The sequence below is a fragment of the Dermacentor variabilis genome, unplaced genomic scaffold (assembly GCF_050947875.1).
Source record: "Dermacentor variabilis isolate Ectoservices unplaced genomic scaffold, ASM5094787v1 scaffold_13, whole genome shotgun sequence".
Taxonomy (NCBI): Eukaryota; Metazoa; Arthropoda; class Arachnida; order Ixodida; family Ixodidae; genus Dermacentor; species Dermacentor variabilis.
Window position 1 is genome coordinate 13,653,405 of NW_027460291.1, and position 20,105 is coordinate 13,673,509.

The following is a 20,105-nucleotide window of genomic DNA, read 5'->3' on the forward strand; positions in this document are numbered from 1 at the left end:
CAGCCAGAGTGAATCTAGATAAAACAATGAAACTGGACGCTTGTCGAAAGATAAACTGTGTCTCGGTACCATTCGTGCTTTCATCTTGGGGTGTCGCCAGAGCTCGTGAAGATCCCGAGTTTCGCCAAACTCGGCGCATCCTGCATAGCACCCTAGGTACTGGTAAGTTCAAGTCGAGCAGACCGCCTTTATCACGCCGGATGACCTCCCTGAGTATGTCATTCTTTCCTCAGCACCGGCAACATCCAAGCGCGTAATGAACATCGTATTGGCTGTCTTGAAATGGCAGACCTGTCTCGTCTACTTGGATCACGTGGTTGCCTTTGCCGCAAATTTTGACGATAATATAGCGCAACTTGGAATAGTCCTGGAGGCCACCAAGTCATCACGCCTCACTGTAAAAGTAAAAAAGGGCAGCTTCGCATGTGAAGAGCGCCTCTTTTTAAAGCAAGAAAAACGGGAGTCCATCCCGACGCGCAGAAAGCGTCCTTGGCAAAGTTCCCGTAGACCTTCGACAAGAAGGCAGTGTGCAGGTTCCTTTGTCAGTATCCCTTCTGTAGGTTCTTTCTCAAGGGCTTCACTCACATTACCGCTCCTCTGCGTCTTCTGACGAAGTGGAACGTCGAGTTTAGGCGGGAAATGCGGCAAGTCGAAGCATTTCAAGCATTTAAACAGAGTCTGCGGTCGCCACCACTACTCGTACACTCTTGCGGGAACACCGATACCAAAATTCACATCGCAACAAGTACCGTAGGCTCGGTGCTATGCTTGGGATAAAAAAAATTAAAATGAAATTATGGGGTTTTACGTGCTAAAACCACTTTTTGATTATGAGGCACGCCGTAGTGGAGGACTCTGGAAATTTCGACCACCTGGGGTTGTTTACCGTGCAACTAAACATAAGTGCACGGCTCTTTTCGCATTCCGCTCCCATCGGAATGCGGCCGCCGTGGCCAGGATTTGATCGCGGGACCTCGTGCTCAGCAGCCCAACACCATAGCCACTGAGCAACCACGGCGGGTGAGATAAAGAAAGGGAGGCTTGAAAGGGTTATAGCTTACGCTAGGAAGTTGCTATTGAAATCCGGGTGCAATTACTTTACCACGCAGAATGACTCGCTCAATATCATCAGGGATACATCAAAACTTCTGCGCTACCTGCAAGGTAGGCCGTTCAACGCTGTAAGCAACCACCAAGCCTTGAGTTAGCTGGAACATTTTATGGGTCTTTCAGCCCTGCTTGCGCGTTGAAGCCTCAGACTCGACAATTCGATACCAGAGTAACCTACAGTTCCTGGCGGAAATACTCTAATGCGGAATCTCTCCCTGGCACTCCAATCGAAAGGCGCCGCAAGACGAACAGGAAATCCGACAGCTCGTCCGTCTACGTACCATGAACCAACGAGGAGTTGGGCGCTGCGTAGAATACTTGCCCGGTGGCCGTGTTTGGGTTTGGACGGCAATATGCCAGAGTCAATTCGGTGAAAAAAGTCGCAGTTTTGCCCGAAAAGCGAATCATTCATTGCGATACCAAATTAGCAGACGACCATATGAAGTAAGGATCGTACTTTTATCGGCCGTACCAACACGTAAACTTCCGCTTGCTAACTAAAGTAATCATGATGTAAGCGCGCACAGCGAACATGACCAAATCGCACTCGATGGCCGCGGGCACTCGCGGTCAAAACGCTGGCACTAGGAAACGCGGCAGCAGCAGCGAGCGCCGAAATCTTCCTGCTGTCTATCACTTCCACGCAAAGTGACCGCCGAGAATACACAGCAAGCACACAGGTACGACCCGCCGACACACCTAGACTATACAGCCGACGATCTAGAAAATCGACAGGAATGTATAGAGAGGGAGGGCGTTATGATCAGCCACAGAAAATTCAAGGCACAGGAGAAGTAAAACACGGAAGACAGCTATCTATTATCCTCGCCAACTTCCGCAGCATACTCCTAAAAACTAATAAGGTGAACACAAGGATAAACACGTGTTTTGCGGATATCATCATTCGAACTGATGGCAGATGTTGAAAAGAGCGAGCTATCTCTGCCTAATAACTTGGCAATATTTCGTACATATAGGAACGAGGATAGAGGTGTGATGGTTGCCATTAAAGGTCACCACTTATAGCTGTGCGACCGCACGCAGCTGCCACATGCGGCTGCAGCAGGAGTAGCGCGCCGCCTCCATCTGGTGCCTCGCAATGTTGGGTGCCTCGCGCGCGGCGGAAGACGTTCCCTCTCCGCTTTCAGCCCTCTTGCGCGGGCGAGATTGAGCCGTGATCGTTGGTTCCCCTCGCACGCTTTCAGTCGCACATAATGCGTTGGGCATGCGGCGACGATATTATCGCCCTTGGACTTTATACGAAACCTCATGGCGACGCCGATCCCGACGATAGAAATGCGTTTGGAGTGTCGACATAGTTGCTATCACTGAAGAACTTCTGCGACGTTGTTTTGGACCGTACAAGGCGTTTCGAAGTTTTGGTGCACTCGACTTTAGGGTCGTGCCCGACGTTGTCACGCACCGACGGCTAGTCGTTCACAACCTGGCGCTGTCCACGTAGTGCGCTTAAAGCCGTTTTACTGGCGCTGACTAACTGTAAATTTTAATTATTGCAGGCTTTTCTTGTGTTCTCCTTTACGTGTTCTGTTTTGTTGTTTCCTGCAGTGTGACTTCACGTTTCACTTCACTTGAATATCCTTAAAGAATCCTGTTTTTGGGGTATTAGATTAGGGGTGAAGTTAACATTGGAAATTATAACATTGTCTCCATGATGACAGGTGAAATGTAACCTAGTATAGGGATGCTGATTGGCAGGTGATGACTACGATTTTTTTTAATAATGGATTTATTTCACCTGTTTACAAGCGATATGAAGCAGAAGCTAAAGGCCGTGTAGCCTTACAAAGGCTTCTCCTCCTACAACAAGTTGGCGCACAGGCCGTACGCAGTATACAAATCATATAGATATACGGAAATAAACTAAAATGTAGGGATACAAACTAACATTTTTGTAAAATAAAATAAAAAAACATGACTTCAAGAAATAAACTTAAGGTACATTTTCAGGCATTTTCTTCCAAACTATAACTTTAACCCGATAACAAATGAAAGAAAAGACTGACAATTAATACTGCAGTCTAATTAGACGAACTCAATACTGTTCGCATTCGCAATGAGAAAGACTTTCTATGATTTATTCCAACCTTCTATTATTTCATTACGAAAATCTTGTAGGCGATTTAGCAGCGTAGGTGCCTAGTAAGTAAATAGTTGTTTTCCGCAATTGGTTCTAATTTTAGGTGTTCTCCTATATGTTGCCGTAAGCTGTAATGCAGATTGGTGGGGTACATTGAGGATATATTGTGATTTGTTTTGTTTAATGTATTGCATTAACCTGTAGCAATATACCTGGTTTGTCATTAACAACGACTGTTTTGTCAAATATGGCTTGGGTTTAAAATTATCTACAAGGCCGCGATATCCCTCGAATGCACGTAAGACTCTTTTTGCAGTAATATCAATTTATTATAATTTTTTGCGAAGTAGTGCCACAAATTAATGTGCACTAGGTTAAGCGAGTATAAAAAGTGCGTAGTACGAGGAATGTTGCAACCACAGAGGAACCAGGGTGCTCAGTCTATATAAGTAACCGACAATTGTACTTAGTTCCACAGCAATTTCGTCGACGCGCTGTCATAGGCCAAATATTCCTGGAACCACACTCCGAGAAATTTCTGACATTTTAGCGCTTCGTTCGTCCTATCTTCAAAAAGAATGGCTATATTGCACTTCTGACGTTGTAGTTCTGCGGAAACCCGCAAGGTGGAGAGAAGTAATGAATAAAGGGAAAATCAGACATCCACCAGTTCGTAGCGATTGCTACAAAGGAAATCCATACGGGTTCCTCGAAAGAAAAGCCTCATAGTTGAAGAAAAATTCGTCCTGGTCCGGGACTCGAACCCGGGACCACCGCCTTTCCGGGGCAGCCGCTCTACCATCTGAGCTAACCAGGCGGCTAGAAGATGGCAGGGCGAAGTCGAATTTGTCGACAACACGAAGCAAAGGCAAGGGTTTGACGTTGTAGTTCTGCGGAAACCCGCAAGGTGGAGAGAAGTAATGAATAAAGGGAAAATCAGACATCCACCAGTTCGTAGCGATTGCTACAAACCCGTTAGCTCAGATGGTAGAGCGGCTGCCCCGGAAAGGCGGTGGTCCCGGGTTCGAGTCCCGGACCAGGACGAATTTTTCTTCAACTATGAGGCTTTTCTTTCGAGGAACACGTATGGGTTTCCTTTGTAGCAATCGCTACGAACTGGTGGATGTCTGATTTTCCCTTTATTCATATTGCAGTTCTATATGATCTTTGCAGTATATGATATGATCTTTGCAGTAGGAGCAAAGATCATATATTCTGTTTTGGAATAATTGATTTGTAACTTATTCTGTTCTAACGAGCAAGAAAGTTGCATCAGGGAGCTGTTAACTTTCAGTTCGAGCTTTGTAATAGTAGGAGCCTTAACATTATGTTAGTATCATCAGCAAACAAAACTAATGGAGAAGACTCGGGGATGCCAGACCGGTCATTAATATAAATGATAAACAAAAGAAGTCCAAGTATTGATCCTTGTCGAACACCCGTTATGATTTCCGCGTACCATGAAATATAATTATTTATGCTGACATATTGATAACGATTTGTTAAGTAATTTCGTAAATGTTCTAGTACGACACCACGTACACCATACCGTTCCCATTTGCTAATTAATAAATCATGACATACTGAGTAAAATGCTTTCCTGTGGTCTAAAAATAAACCTAAAGTGCACATTCTATTTTCAGTATCTGTTATTATTTTATGTTTCATATTAAGAAAAGCTGCTTCGCAAGATTTATTTTTTTGGGAACGACATAGCATGTCACTGGTAACATTATATTTACTGAAAAAGTTTTGTAATATAATATTCAGGGCACTCTCGAACATCTTCGATAGCAGAGGTAAAACCGATATCGGCCGAGAATTTGTCATTAAGTGTTTATCTCCTCCTTTGTAAATTGGGTATACTCGGGCTATTTTTAGAAGATCTGGAAAAATACCGCTTTCAAACATTCTATTTATGACGTGAGCTTTGACAGGTGCAAATATATCGGCAATATATTTTAGTGGTAGTGGTTTAACATCATCATATCCAGGAGAGACGTTGCTTTTTACGTTCAACAGTAGTTGCACAATCACAGCAGGTGTAACAGGTGAAAGTATCGCTGAGGTCAGCTGAATTTGCTGACTACAGGTTTGGCCATAGGTCCCCCCCCCCCCCGCCATCAGGATGCTGGGTAGCGAAAACGAAATATTCATTAAAAGCACCTGCTGCTTCTCTGCCTCTCAACACACTAGTAGCTGCCTCCATGTTTATCTCGGTGTTCTGTCTTTTCGTAGAAGTTAGCTCCCTTGGATAATGAGGGATAATGGCAACCTGCTGTTCATGATCAGAGAATGCTGCCAAACGCACCCCAGTCCATTCTTAGTCTTCTGATTATTTCAGTCCCGTGATCCGGATCCGCGGTCACCACCTGTCTCAAGTAGATGTACTCCTTACCACTTCCAGTGCGTCGCTACCTATCGCAATGTGCTGTTCTCTTTCGAGTCTGTTAAACTTTACTTTAGTTTTCTGGAGATTTATTTTTAGACCCACCCTTCTGCTTTGCTTGTCCATGTCCGTGAGCATGCATTGCAATTGTCCCCTGAGTTACTAAGCGAGGCAATATCATCAGCGAATCGCAAGTTACTAAGGTATTCTCGATTACCTCTTATCCCCAATTCTTCCCTATACAGGTCTCTGAATACCTCCAGTAAACACGCTGTGAATAGCATTGGAGCGATCGTATCTCCCAGTCTGACGCCCTTCTTTATTGAAATTTTGTTGCTTTTTTATGGAGAATTACGGTGGCTGTGGAGCCTCTACAGATATCTTTCAGTATTTTTATATACGGCTCGTCTACACCCTGATTCCGTAATGCCAGCATGACTTCTGCGGTTTGGACTGAATGAAACGCTTTCTCGTAATGAATGGAAGCAATATATAAGGGTTGGTTATACGCCGCACATTTCTATATCAGCTGATTGATAGCGTGAATATGGTCTATTGTTGAGTAGCCTTCACGAAATCCGGCCTGGTTCTGTTGTTGACAGACGTCCAAGGTGTTCATGATTCTATTTGCGATTATCTTAGTAAATACTATTTAGACAATGGACAGTAAGCTGATCGGTCTATAATTTTTCGTCTTTTGCGTCCCCTTTCTTAAGGATTAAGTTTATGTTGGCGTTCTTCCAAGATTTCGGTACGCTCGAGGTCATGGGGCATTGCGTATACAGGGTGGCCAGTTTTCTAAAACAATCTGCCTACCCTGCTTCAAGAAATCAGCTGTAACCTCATCCTCCCCAGCGGCCTTCCCCCTTTACATATCTCCCTAGGCTTTAAAGCTTGAATGCACCGAAACTCTAATAAGTACAGCTGTCTGCCCTTACTTCTCAAACTGCAATTATTATATTCATACATTACTTCTCCATGCAATAATGGCAAATTATTTAGCAAAGCTTGGCCCAAAGGATAGCTCATGAAGTTAGCAATAAATGAACGACATATGAATGAACATATTATGAAACCAACATGTTATTTATTAGCGCATACCTGCCGAATGGCGTCTTCTACGACAAAGTGCATGCTGTGGGCGACGCACCCAAATCGGAAATGCTCCTACTGATAGAACTCATTTAAATGCTCATTGGTTAAGCGTTCCCGGCAGTCGTCGACACTGTCATTATCATCGTCCTCTTCAGTCTCCCATCCGGTAAATACAATTGCCTTTATCATTGATGAAGCCTCATCTTTGATCACGGGAAGGACCTGGGAATTAAATAATAACAGTTAACGGAGGCGAAATCGTATGAAAATGAATATTTCACTTTGTCAACGATATTCCACTGCAGCAGCGCTGCGTCATACTGGTTGCGGATCCTGACAGCTGTGTGGTTCCCCGTCACGGGAGTGAAACTGATGAGGTACATGTGAGCCGTGCTATCGCCCTCCACAATTGTTGCTTCGAAAGCCAGGAAACCCTCCGCAGACCGCGACGTCCACAGGTCTACTGCGATACTATCGTTTTTCGCTCCCGCCAACAACGATGATGTTTTGGTCTGCAGCGATGATATTTGCCCGGGAAGAAACTTCACTCTGAGGTCATCCGCAAAGCAAACTTGTAGCCTGGGATGGCGATGTGAATGTGAAGGAATACAAAGGAGCTACTTTGAAGAAAGGCGGCTTATAATATTGTCAAACTTACCGTTACGAATTGTTAGAATTCGTCCCTCAAGACAACATGAAAGGGCTCCATGTCAGTGCAAATCATGGTGATTGAGGCGTCGTCAAGAACAACCTTTCGATGAACAGGCACAGAGCTGCACCCAGCGGCCCACGCTATCATAGGCCGGTTGGTTTCGAGTGATGCATTTAGAAGAAGGGACTTATTTCCACTTGGATCACCAACGTGTACGGGTTCTTAATTCGCACCTACACACTCGACATTACTGCACACTCGAAACTCCATTCGCATATGCACCCTTTAAATTAGTTAAGAGGGTCATAATGAACCTATGCTTTAGAAACTCCTGCCAGTATCTTGTGCAAAAAAGTTTCGATAACCAGGTTTCCCGACGCTGCGAAGCTGGCTAAGCTTTGCAGTTGTTGAGTGCGGTGGTTGGCAGCATGTTAAGAAAAAGTAGAACTAACTGTCCTTGTACCACCTTGCAGCAATGCAGAAATGAAAATGTGGTCGTGGTGCCATATCTACATAAAATCGGCCACAATCTCAAGAAGACTGCAGGAAGAGTAGGAGTGGACATTGCTTTTTGCTGCCCCACATAAACTTTCTAGCGTGTGTGCGAAAGTTAATATACCGAGTAGAAACGCAATGCTTGTGTGAAACAAATCATCGCGCACCGTTTGTTGTCCCATGTGTGGAATGTGTAGTTTACTGCATTGCATTACCCGCCGTGCTTGCTCAGTGGCTATGGTGTTGGGCTGCTGTTCACGAGGTCGCGGGATGGAATGCCGGCTACGGCAGCCGCATTTCGATGGGGGCGAAATGCGAAAACACCCGTGTACTTGGATTTAGGTGCACGTCAAAGAACCCCAGGTGGTTGAAATTTCTGGAGTCCTCCACTACGGCGCGCCTCATAATCAGAAAGTGGTTTTGGCACGTAAAACCCCATAATTTCATTTTTTACTGCATTACATTGTCATGCTAGAAAAAAATGTTTAGGACAAACTGCCAGATGTCTCAAGAATCGCTTACTAGAGAACTGAAACAATGTTGATAAACTGGCAGTAACTGGTCATCTTGCCGCACGCTACATGCGCTGTGGCTGCTTATCGCTTCTCGGCCAATCGGCGAAGATCAAGATGTCGATGTGGCTGCAAACATTTGTTTAAAATGACCAGAGTGACTGGCCACCATAATGATCAACTGACAAGAAAAATCGTAGAGGCATTTGAAATGAACAGAAACAAAGATTGCGTGAGCTGCCCATCTGTCGCGTTGTCAGGGAAAGATCCTGTTCTTGTCACGCTAGCGGCGGCTTGCTACGCTGTTAGGCGATCTGTGATGTCGTGGCAACGTTGCACTACATTTGCGTCTTTTATTGTGCAGTGCTGCATATAAGGCGACCAAGTTCTTAGTAGTTGCATCAGTTGTTAGTAGCGCTGTGTCCTGTGTGCTCTCTCTCTCTCGTGTCGTGCGTGTCTTTGCGCTAAGAACTATAAACATGCAATACCATAGCCCACCAGTCTTTTTTGTTTCACCAGTGATTATGCTGGAACCTTCGATCTGACATGTATAAAAGTCGACGCACTTGACACGGAGATGACGCACTTGACCCGCAGCTTCCTTGGCGCGCCATGGTGAAGAATTACATTTTGAAGTAAAAAGTCTGCTACATAGGTAGAACAGCTAGTGGGTAGGGCACGTGTAATAGCATAGCGCGTCGCATAGTCTGTAGCAACGGCTATCCATTTGTTCCCTTTTATACATGCGGGGTAGGGGAGGAGAAGATCTATGCCAACACGGAAGAAAGGCCCCGTGCGAACATCAATAGGATGAAAGTGACCAGCATGTTCCTCATATGGCCTCCTCCGACGCTGGCAGGGGTCGCAAGCCGCAATGTAACGTCGCACAGGGCGGTAAAGGCCTCGTCAGAAGAACCGACGTCGAACTCTGTCGTAAATGCGGGAGGTGTGAAGCTGTCCGGCAAAGATCTGCGTCGTGGAGCTCAGCAAGAACAGAAGAAGGGAGATGACGAGGAAAAAATAACAGTAAATCTGGTCCATCTGAGCTGATGTTGCGTCGAGGAAGAATGCCCCCATAGAGCACAAATATTCTGATTGATTGATATGATTGGCCAGAATTCAAGCGCTCGATTAGCGATCGGAGAGAGTCGTGTTTTCGCTGCTCAGCAACTATGTCGCAAAACTCCGAAATGTATTGAAGGCAAGTGTCGGCATTCAGTTCATTCCTGTCAGGAGGATCGACGGGGTGACAGAGACAAGCAGTCGGCGTCCAGATGTAAGTGACCAGACTAGTGCATCACAAGGAAAGAAGACTCCTAAAGTCTGAGTGCCCAGCGACCAAGAAGGCCAGTCGGGTCTTTCAGTGAGGATAGCAAGCACAGGGCATGGTAGCCTGCGATGACAGAAAATGGGTGGCCAAACAATTACCGGCAAAATGCAGCCATTTCCCACACCAGAGCGAAGCATTCGCGCTCGGTGATAGAAAAACTGCACTCTGAAGGGGACCAGAGGCCACTGGCGCAGGCAATGACGTGCTCGAATTCATTCGGCTGTTGAGCGAGGACAGCCCTTATGCCATGGCCAGTGGCGTGTGTGCGAACTTGAGTTCGTGCAGATGAATCAAAGTAGCGTAATATCGGAGGCATTTCCAACAAGCGGCTGAAGTTGTAGAAGGCGTCGTCTGTTCCCGGCCCCGAAAGAGCGCAGTGTCTTACTTGAGAAGGTGAGTCAGTGACCTGGCAATATCCGCTATATTTTTAAATAAACGACGAAAATAGGAGCATAAGGCTACGAAGCTGCGCATATATTTTGCTGAGGATGGTACAGGAAAGCTCTTGTCTGTGTGAGTCTGATCAGGAGCAGGATGTGCGTACTGGCAGCACTGACAAGGTGGCCAAGAGCTTTGACTTCGCGGTGTCCATTATAGCACTTACAAGAGTTTAGTTGAAGGCCAGCCTCCCTAAAGACTTCAGGAATAAGGACGAAGCGACTGAGGTATCCGTCAAACGTAGGGGAAAATACGATGACATCGTCCAGATAACATAATCAAGTGGACCACTTATAGCCCCAAAGCAGAGAGTCCATCGTTCTTTCGTAAGTTCCTGGGGCATTTGAAAACCGCAAAGGCACAACCTTAAAATTGTAAAGGCCATCTGGCGTAACAAAGCGGTCTTCTCACGGCCGAGTTCATCAACCGAAATCTGCCAATAACCGTATCGGAAGCCGACTAAAGAGAAGCATTTCGATCCGTGAGAGCAATCGAGGGCTTAATCAATCCTCTGGAGAGGGTACACATCCTTTTTTGTGATCTTGCTGAGTTGAAGGTAGTGGACAGAAAATCGCCAGCTACTCCCCTTGCCGAGACAACCGACGATGCCGAAGGAATCGAAGAGGGCTCAATTACACTTTTGGTTGGCATCTTGTCTACTTCAGCTTGGATAACGCTGCGTTCTGTACGAGGCACGCGATAATGTATCAAAGGAAGTCTGTCCCAGCGAGCGATCTTCAAAGTCAAAGACGTCGCCATAAAACACGACAAAGATCCGCAGCCTCTTCTGGAAGCAGGTGTTTAGCGATCATTTTCGAAAATATGCCGGGATCGGACGATGCGAAACTGGTCGGATGGTAGCTGTCAGCAGGCGAGCACGAAACATCTAATATGGAGATGGCGGCGTCGTCGATAGGAGAAGCATTGCAAAGCGACAGGCCTTTCCGGATAACTTACATATTTAGACCTAAATTTAAAACAGGAATAAATACGCGGTTATCGGAGATAGTCACAATGGTATGAGGAACGGCAGCTGTGGATAGCAGGAGAACATTGACATTAGGAGTCATCACATAGTTACGGTCAGCAACCGATGGGAACCACGTCAGAAGGCATATACATGGCGACTTGAAGCAGGAACCGTATGAAGACTACAGAACCTGAACGAGGCTCAGCTGATTTTGGAGAACAGTAGTGAAGTTCGAGTTGGAGGAGGCCAGCAGCGCAGTCAATCAGGGCTGAATGGTCCGTTAAGAAGTCGAGGCTGAAGATCATGTCATGGGAACACTGTTACAAAACAGCAAATAAAACGGAAGTGTGGAAAGCAGCAACATTTATGTAGTGGGCCGAGATGACAAAGGACAGACCTGGTGGGAAACGGGGAAGAAGAATAAGAAGAATAAAGAGATCGTGTTTTGGTTCTAAGCACGCTTGTCGTGGACGTTACATTGGTGCAGTCTGTGAAAGAATAGACGCCTCTATTATGTAGATAACGTTGAGTATAGCCAGAGACGCGCAACATCAGTCGTTGTCTTTTAAACGTGTGAAATGGATGAAGATGTCAAGTGTGATTTACCCGAAAGCATCACGACTCCAAAGCTTCATGAGTTCGTCACCCAAAAGGCTCGGAAGTCGCTGTAGGAGATTGAAGTTCAAGCATCAGTGAAGATAAGAATGAAGCACTCTGAATTTCAAGAACACATCATGACGCCGCTCGTGTAGCTGACAGCAAGAACTGCACCGAGCAAGACCAAATCTTCCATGGACTCGTGCCTGCTAGAAATGATTCGCCTGATATGATATGATATGATATGATATAGAAATGATACCCCGAGCGACAGCAGAAACTCACAGAAAATATTCTGAGTGTTATTCAAGCCCAAAAACGACAAAACAAGCCGATAGTAAAGCCCCGATTTCTTTGATGGAGAGAACTCAAGCCCAGGGACTTGAATCCAGTTGTACTAACAATCGTGTGAGGAGAACTCCTGGGACGAACCCTGAGATCGCATCACAAACATGCGTCGGTTTCTCAGTGGGCGTGTCTAGAAGTGGTATGACATCCATTACGCTGGCCAAAGGGCGGATACATGGAAGCAGTGGAGAACGAGCTTCTTGGGAGCTTTTGACGAAAATCTAGTTGAAAGTTCGGACCGAGCTATTTTTAAAAGAATATCACTCAGGAAATCGCTAGAATATTTTTTACCAGAAAGACGGCTTCTTCACATGGCAAATACAGGACTGGTGGAGTTCGCAGTAGGGCCACTTATTGTTGATGGCTCGCCCAAGGAACACCAGAGGCATGTGCAAGTCACCAAAAACTATCGAAGAACTGTTGGGATGTTTCAGAAACATCTGCACCAATCTTACACCACAAAACGTGCGTCAGACAGATCAGACTTTCGAAAGTGCTCCATGGCGATCTCGCAAGCTCGAAAATCCTCATGGCCGAAATCAAGTCGTCAACTTAATCTCTATTAACAGCAACGACATAGAACCAGTAGCCTCTCATTCAGAGGAAGCGCAACCAAAAAAACTAATAAAAGATGGTGCCCAGTCCCACCTGACGACGAAAAGTGACTGTTCTTTAACCGCCCTTAGCCTTGTCTATATTAAACTCAATATTAATGGAGACGATGTTGATGCATTGGTTGATACTGGTGCATCTGCATCTGTAATAAATGAGGCTCTTGGTAAAAGTGACGAAATAATTAGAGAGAGACCGGTGCCGGTACACAGCTTTGATGGGACAAGACAAATATATGATGAATTAGCGAAAGCAAATTTATTTATTTATTCATACTCTCAGTACAAGCCAAGACAGGAGTTGCGGTTACATTGCTGCCATCAAACTATACATAGTAGATGTTTAAACAATTCAAAAGAAAACAATCAGGATAGGAAGGTACAGCATACAAACAAATATGAAGCAATAAACAACATGAGTTCGATTAATAGGTTATAGCACTATATGGGTCTAACGAAAAAGTTAAGCGCCGAAACAACTGCAACTGACAAACACCTAACAATAAAACGTATTCACAATCGTTTACAAGTAATTGGTAACAGCATTTATAGAAGATTGTAAATCAGTGCATTCTACTATATCATGTGGCAAGTTGTTCCAATCCAAATGTCTCTTATCAAGGCCGGAGGGCTAATATCGACGCCCTTGTCATGAAGCGATGTGGCTATAAATTCTCACTTTCGAGATCAGATGTGAAGACACTGAAGTTAAACCTTTATTGGAATGATAAAGTAACTCTGGCGCAAGAGACTAGCGCGTCCTTGAACGTCGCGGACCGCCTTGTTAGTGTGAAAAAAAAAAACGTCCGCGAAACATTCCCTGAACTTATCTGTCTAGGCAACTACCTACCGGCTACAACAAAATTTACTGTTCCCTTTAAGCTGAGAGATGTTACGCCAGTCAGAATAAAGCCTTGCAGTATGTCACGCGAAAAGAATTTTTCGTTGATAAATGAGATCCAAAATATGTTAGATGCTGGAATAATACGGCCATCGTTGCCGACGTTCGCCTCACCTATTACTCTGGCTCCGAAAGAAGACTGCTATGCGCGACTGTGTACTGGTTACCAGACGTTGAATAGACAAACGGGCATTTTTCCTTTTCCATTGCCAAGGACCGACAAGATAATTGAAGAAACCGAAGGCTGCACATTGTTTTCACGTGTAGACTTTTGCAAAGGAATTTGGAAGATTCCGTTCGAAGAGCAATATAAAATGTACACATCTTTTGTCACTCCATATAATGTCTAGGAATATAATCGTTTGCCTTTCGGATGTAAAACAGTGCAGCATGGCTCCAAAAGATCATGAATAGTGTTCCGAAGCCATTTCTCGGATTATGTAATGTGTATGGAGACAACATTTTTGTCTACTCCAAGGATGAATTATTACACGCCGAACACTTGACATCTCTTTTGATGGCATTAAGTGATGCCAAACTTAAAGTGAATTTGAGGAAAAGCGAATTTTTAAACACAAAATTAGATTTCTCGGTCGCATTTTGGAAGGATTCACAAAGAGCACGAAAGAGGAGTCTGTGGTACGTGTACGACAAATGAACAAGCCAGACAATGTACGCGCAGTCAGAGTTTTTTTTTGGCCTCGCAGGACATTTTAGAAATTACATCAGAGATTTTGCAGTACGAGCTAAACCATTCAACAACCTACTCCGTAAAAAACATATTTCATTTGGACTGAGAAATGTGAGAACGCGTACAGAGATTTGGTATTAGCCATATTATCAGACCCGGTCCTCACAATACCGGACGTCTCTGCTCCATTTGAACTTGCAACGGATGCTTCGCCCCACGGAGCAGGTGGTGTACTGTACCAACGAAGAAACACAAGTGGCAGCGAAAGTAGAGGACAAGTTGTTTATTGACTCTCATATTTTCAAAAAATGGGAGCAATACTACAGCACAACTGAAAAGGAGGCATTGGCTCTTGTGCTAGCGATTAGGAATGTAACTGGAAGGCACGAAATTCAAACTGTTCTCTGAACATGAGGTGCTTACTCATTTGCTGAATAGTCAGTCAATGGAACGGGCGGATTGCTCGCTGCATGAGTGAAATTCGATAGTTTGATTTTGAGGGGGCACACAGGAGCGGACAATATTTGTCGGATGCTGATGCACTTTCTCGAATTCCCATTGTTATTAACTGTGGGAACGAGGAAAGCGTGAACTCCCTTAAAATGTGGGAAGGCACAAAACAGCTGACGTATCTAGACGGAAAAACTCACGCACCGGATACACTGAAAACAAAAGCTATCGACCTCTATCACGACAGTCCAGAGTCAGAAGAGCATGATGGCTTCTGGCGAACATACCAGCAAGTGGGAAGATTTTCAGGGCCCGGTATGAAGAAATATATTAGCGATTACATTAGCTGTTGTTAACAATGTCAACTGAACAATGCAAAATATCAGCCGAAGACAGGCAGCATGATTTTTCCACCTAATTCAAATGTGCCATTTGAAACCATACGTGTTGATTTCGCTGAACTGAAGAAAAAAAAAGCGAAGGAGTGAAGAAAACGCAGTCCTTTTTAGTGTGCACTGAGAATTCTCAAAGATGCTAGCTGCCAAGCCAGAAAAAGAAGATGCTGATCCTGTCATATCTCCCTTGAATACAGGCATGTTTAAAGGATTGAAATGTGTGGTATCCGACAATGGTCCAGCATTCAAGTCAGGCATTTGCAAGGTAGGCAAAAGACAAAGATTAACCTGGAGTTCACAGCACCATACCATTCATCAGCTAATGAACTAGCAGAGTGAGCTATCCGAGATATAAAACAATGTTCAAGTATGCTCCCAGGATTCCCAGGAGGGCGGAAGTCTTGCGTACAAGCAGCTGTGTCACATTACAATAGATCTCGTACGAGAACTCTGGGATGCAGTTCTAAATACAGCGCCTTTGAGGAACCTGCCTATTTGCCTGCGGACGATATACTTGGCATAATCAGAGAAGCTTAAATTTAAGAAAAGTTCCGAACAGCAAAAGAAGCAAAGGGAAGCGATGAAGAAAGCATTTGTCAAACGTCATAACACAAATATTAAGCAATTGAATTAGGCGATATGGTTCTGGTGCGGAAAGGATATGGTGGTCCTAAGACAAAACTTGTGCGTCCGTTTAAAGTGGTAAAATTGGCTACAAAAGAAGGAGTACTCAGGACCATTGGCTACACGGCGGAAAACGGTGCGATGGAAATAGTAGCCATTGCCAACGGCATCCCTTATTTGCAGCGGATGAATGAAACAAAGCCGGTGAGGGTGTAGTGGGCCGAGATGACAAAGGACAGATCTAGTGCGAACGGGATGAAGAAGAAGAATAAAGAAATCTTGTTTTGGCTCTGTGCATGGTTGACCTGGAATATTTCAAGTTATACGAGTAGTGCACATGCCAATGATAGTGGCGTCGCTCCATCAGCGACTCGGAGAGCACGAGGTGTGGCAGCTGTTAGGACTTTCATCAGGAGGCAACGAAGACGCTTGCTCATCACCGAGATGCGGGCTCCAGTATCAGCAAGCACTGGGACAAACACACCGTCAAATTTACACCGACTATATTGTGTCTGGGCGGCAGGGTGAGCGGCTTTGGTGAAGATGTTGAGCAATGCAGCGTCACCTCCAGGAACTGCATGTTTTAGTTTTCCGAAGGTATTCACCCAAGTCTGAACGACGGCCGACATGCGACGGGACTGCTGTGACCAGACGACGTGATTTTGTACAAAACTCGGCGATGCTCCTAAGCTCCGCAAAAATACTCTTAACAAAGGCACATATACTCTTTTTCATGCCGTCAGCACGCATAAATATGAAAACGCTATGCAGATGCTATGCAATTGGTGGAATCTATGTGAAGGGAAGCCTTAGGAAAGTGGTTCAACAAATGCTGTTGTACAGCCAATGTTCTTGTCCGCTTCGATCCTACTAGTGGCGGCTTGTGTTTCAGATTCGGTGAGATGACCCATCTTGTTCAGTTCAGCGTGTTTTTGTTTGATTGCATCTTGGGCAGGTCATGTGCCAGTGGAACAGTGTAAAGGTCGGCATAAAAAGGCATTCCCTGGGTGCCCCCCTGTATGCGGCTATGGGCAACCAGCGCTGAAACTTGGCGTGACTACAGCAGCGCCGTAGCACACAGCCTAGCGAGTGATGGACACAGTTTACAGTAGCATGTGCTACGATTTTGCATCAGGAAATTCACCGCTCATTTTGAAGCATATTTGTACAGCTTCCGACCTGTCTGGGCAGTGACGTGCTTGAACGTAGCAGCGTACGCGCTTCTCGCAGCCCGTTTATGGCCACGAACAGAACCTGGCTCGGCGCATCGGCCTGAGCAAACGTCGACACAGGCGCACATCTGCTATCGTTGAATATACCATGCAATCTTCGTGGCCTCCCTAGCGGACCGTGTCAGCATATTTGAGTTACACACTCCAGCTCCTGAAGCGCCTCCTTGCCTGCGCTGGTTCCCCATAGGGGCTGCAGACCGAAGGGCCATTTCTGCGTGCTCTAGCAGCGGTTGACAAGCACGTCTGGCCTCCACGAGCGTTTTCCGAGTGGGGGATGCAGAGCCATAGTGAGGGCTTTCGCATCGACTGGCATGGCACAGGCATAAACGGTAGACTTCGCGCGAAACTGTCGCCCAGGAGCTAATGGTGCTATTTTTATTTCTAGGGGCAGAGATTTTGGTGTGTTGGTACACGTTCTTTTTTGCACAGCACCGCCATCCTAGTGTTTCGCAGTGCTCCTAGCGCATACTTAATTAATGCTGTAAACGTAGCGCAAGACTCGCAATCACAGTTTCTTTCTTTTGCGTATTTCTATGTGGCAATATCATTCCATCTTTGAAGAAACTTTTCTACTGTATTTTTACCGGCAAGTGGCTGCATACCCATGCCGATGCTTTGGGGGGAGCAGTTATTGAGACAACGCCTAAATTTTAGTGTACAGTACTTCCCCATTTAAATATAAGTCGCAATAACATACCAGTTCTTCTATCTGACTATTCATGAAGCTTCAACTTGTGACCAAATTAAAATAATAAGAATGAGTCCGCAGTATGCTTCATACTTCGGGTTTATCAATTGCCTTCAGAAAACCTAAGCGAAGCTCTAACACGGGAAGGTTATGCATTATACAAGGTCCAACTATCACGCACCAAGCATTAAAGATATACAAATGCCACGTAGCTGGCAAGAAGCAAGTAATGTTGTTTGTCGCGGCTCCGAGATACTCAGATTATTTTTTGCATTCCGCCTACTTATATAATGATTGTGTCCTAATTAAATAATCAACTACTCAAATATTATAATTAGATGAAAAGTGTCAATGAGAAGGTTGTAGAGCACTATCAAAAACTCCCGATACCGTTTTATGTTGCTCATGCTCACTAAGCGCTACATAAAAGTATTTTTTCCGAGTGGGAAAGAAGCACATGAATACACGCAAAATTACCGCGCCACTGGCTACTCGAAGCACATTGCGTTGATTCGCGGGCTTCGTTGACGCGCAGGAAAACACTTTTAAAGGGAAGCTGAGTATATTTTAGAATTGGAAAAGTTACGGTCGTTTAGAAGGCTGCCACTTTATACTTCAACTCCTGAGGTTATTTTCTCGATTGTGCACGTAGCAGTCAGATACAACTACATCACCAAGCACTATATCAGCTAGGCAGGCGGATATTGCCCCCATCTCATCCCAAACTGAAGTGTCGCCAGTCAGTCGTCTGGCGACAACTGCCGACACAAACCTCCCCATTCAGGTGTGACTGCGTCACATTTTCCCCACACAGTAGCCCAGTGCTCTTTGCAAGTTGTGTCAAGCTACTAGAACGACGCTCTCACACATGTTGTGGGAGTGTCGTGTTCCATCAGCTAAATGGCAGTCCTTGGAGGCTCTTGGAGGCTCCAAAGACTAGCTTTGGAGGCTCTTGCGTCGAAGTAGGCCGCGGCTCTGCGCAGCTCCAACCTCAAGACAACAGTGGGCAGTCCAGCAGGCCCGAGAGGCGGCAACGAGGCAAGGCCTCGAAGTCCCCTCATGGGAGGACTGTGCACGGGTCACTAAATTTTGCTGGATTTAAAATAAAGTTGTTTCCATCCATCCACCCACGTAGCAGTGCTGCAATCCCTGTTTAACATTTCGTTGAAACTCCACCGCCCTCGCGCGCCATACATAGCGGCGAAAGACGGGGCGCTAGGACGACGTCAACACAGGGGTCACGTGAGCGCTCTATTCAAATCACGCAGGCCGCCGATCCCTAAGATGACGTCACGATCGTCTTCGCCATCAGAGCCCGTCAATCGACGCGCGGCGTCTCCCACTAATGCTGCGGCTTGTTTTTGCTAACAAAACGAGTAGCGGTGATTTCTGGCATATTAATGAATGATTTTGGTATCAAGGGGGTGAAAGCTTAATAATTCGCTGAAAGCGCACTTTTTAAAGCGAAGCTTTCTTTGTCTGTTCCTTCGACGTTCCCACTGCTGTGGCTGATGCTGTAACGCCAGCCACGTCAGAACGTAGTTAAGACGCACGCCACTAACCGTGGCCGCGTCGGGAGGTGGACGAGGCGTGGCCATGTCCCAAAAGCATAAAAGGCATGCGCTGTCGGTTCTTTCTCCAAATCCAATCTTCCTCGGAATTCTCCAAATTGCGAGGAATAACTTTGTCAAGCATCTAAGGCAAAGTATGTGCCACGTGGAGGGCCTGCGCGGTTGTAGTTCAGAATGATTATTGCGATTTCCGCCACGCAATGTGGTGCGATACGGGGCCCTGAACGCTATCGCGTTGGTATAAGACAGGAACGTGGAACAAAGGAGCGACGACCAGAGAAGCTCGCATCAACATTTACGCCGCGTCGCATCTGCACTGCGCCCTCTGGACGCCGTAACTAGGCGCGACCCCTTAAAATGTGGGGCCGCAGCTGCCGCGCTTGTGCTCACCCGCAAGAGCAACGGCAGTAGAGGCAGAGAGAATACTAGGGAGGGAGAGAGAGGCACGTGACAGTTTTGTCAGCTACAACCCTACAACCCAAAATGGTCCCGAAGCGTGCACTTAGTGCCGACGAGATGTATTCGGCTCGCAGAAAGCGTCGATCGGAACAGGCAAAGTAACATTTCACATCCCGTCACGACTGTCGTATGCCGTCATTATATCACCGCCAAATAACGTCAATGAACGAAAATAGCAGACAACGCTTCACTTACAGCGCTTCCCACAGTGCGTGGAATCTGCATATTTTTTTTTAAAAGTACTTCAGCTGCCCCTTAAATAGTACGCAGCGAGCAACAGAAAGCTGTATCGGGAGTTTTTGTTGTTGCTCTGCAATTTTCTCAGCAAAGTTCTTCATCTAATTATAATAATTGAGATGTTGATTATTTATTTGATAGTGATTAACTAATTAGGCGGAATACAACAACCTAATCTGAGTATCTCCAAGCGACGGCAAACAACATTACTT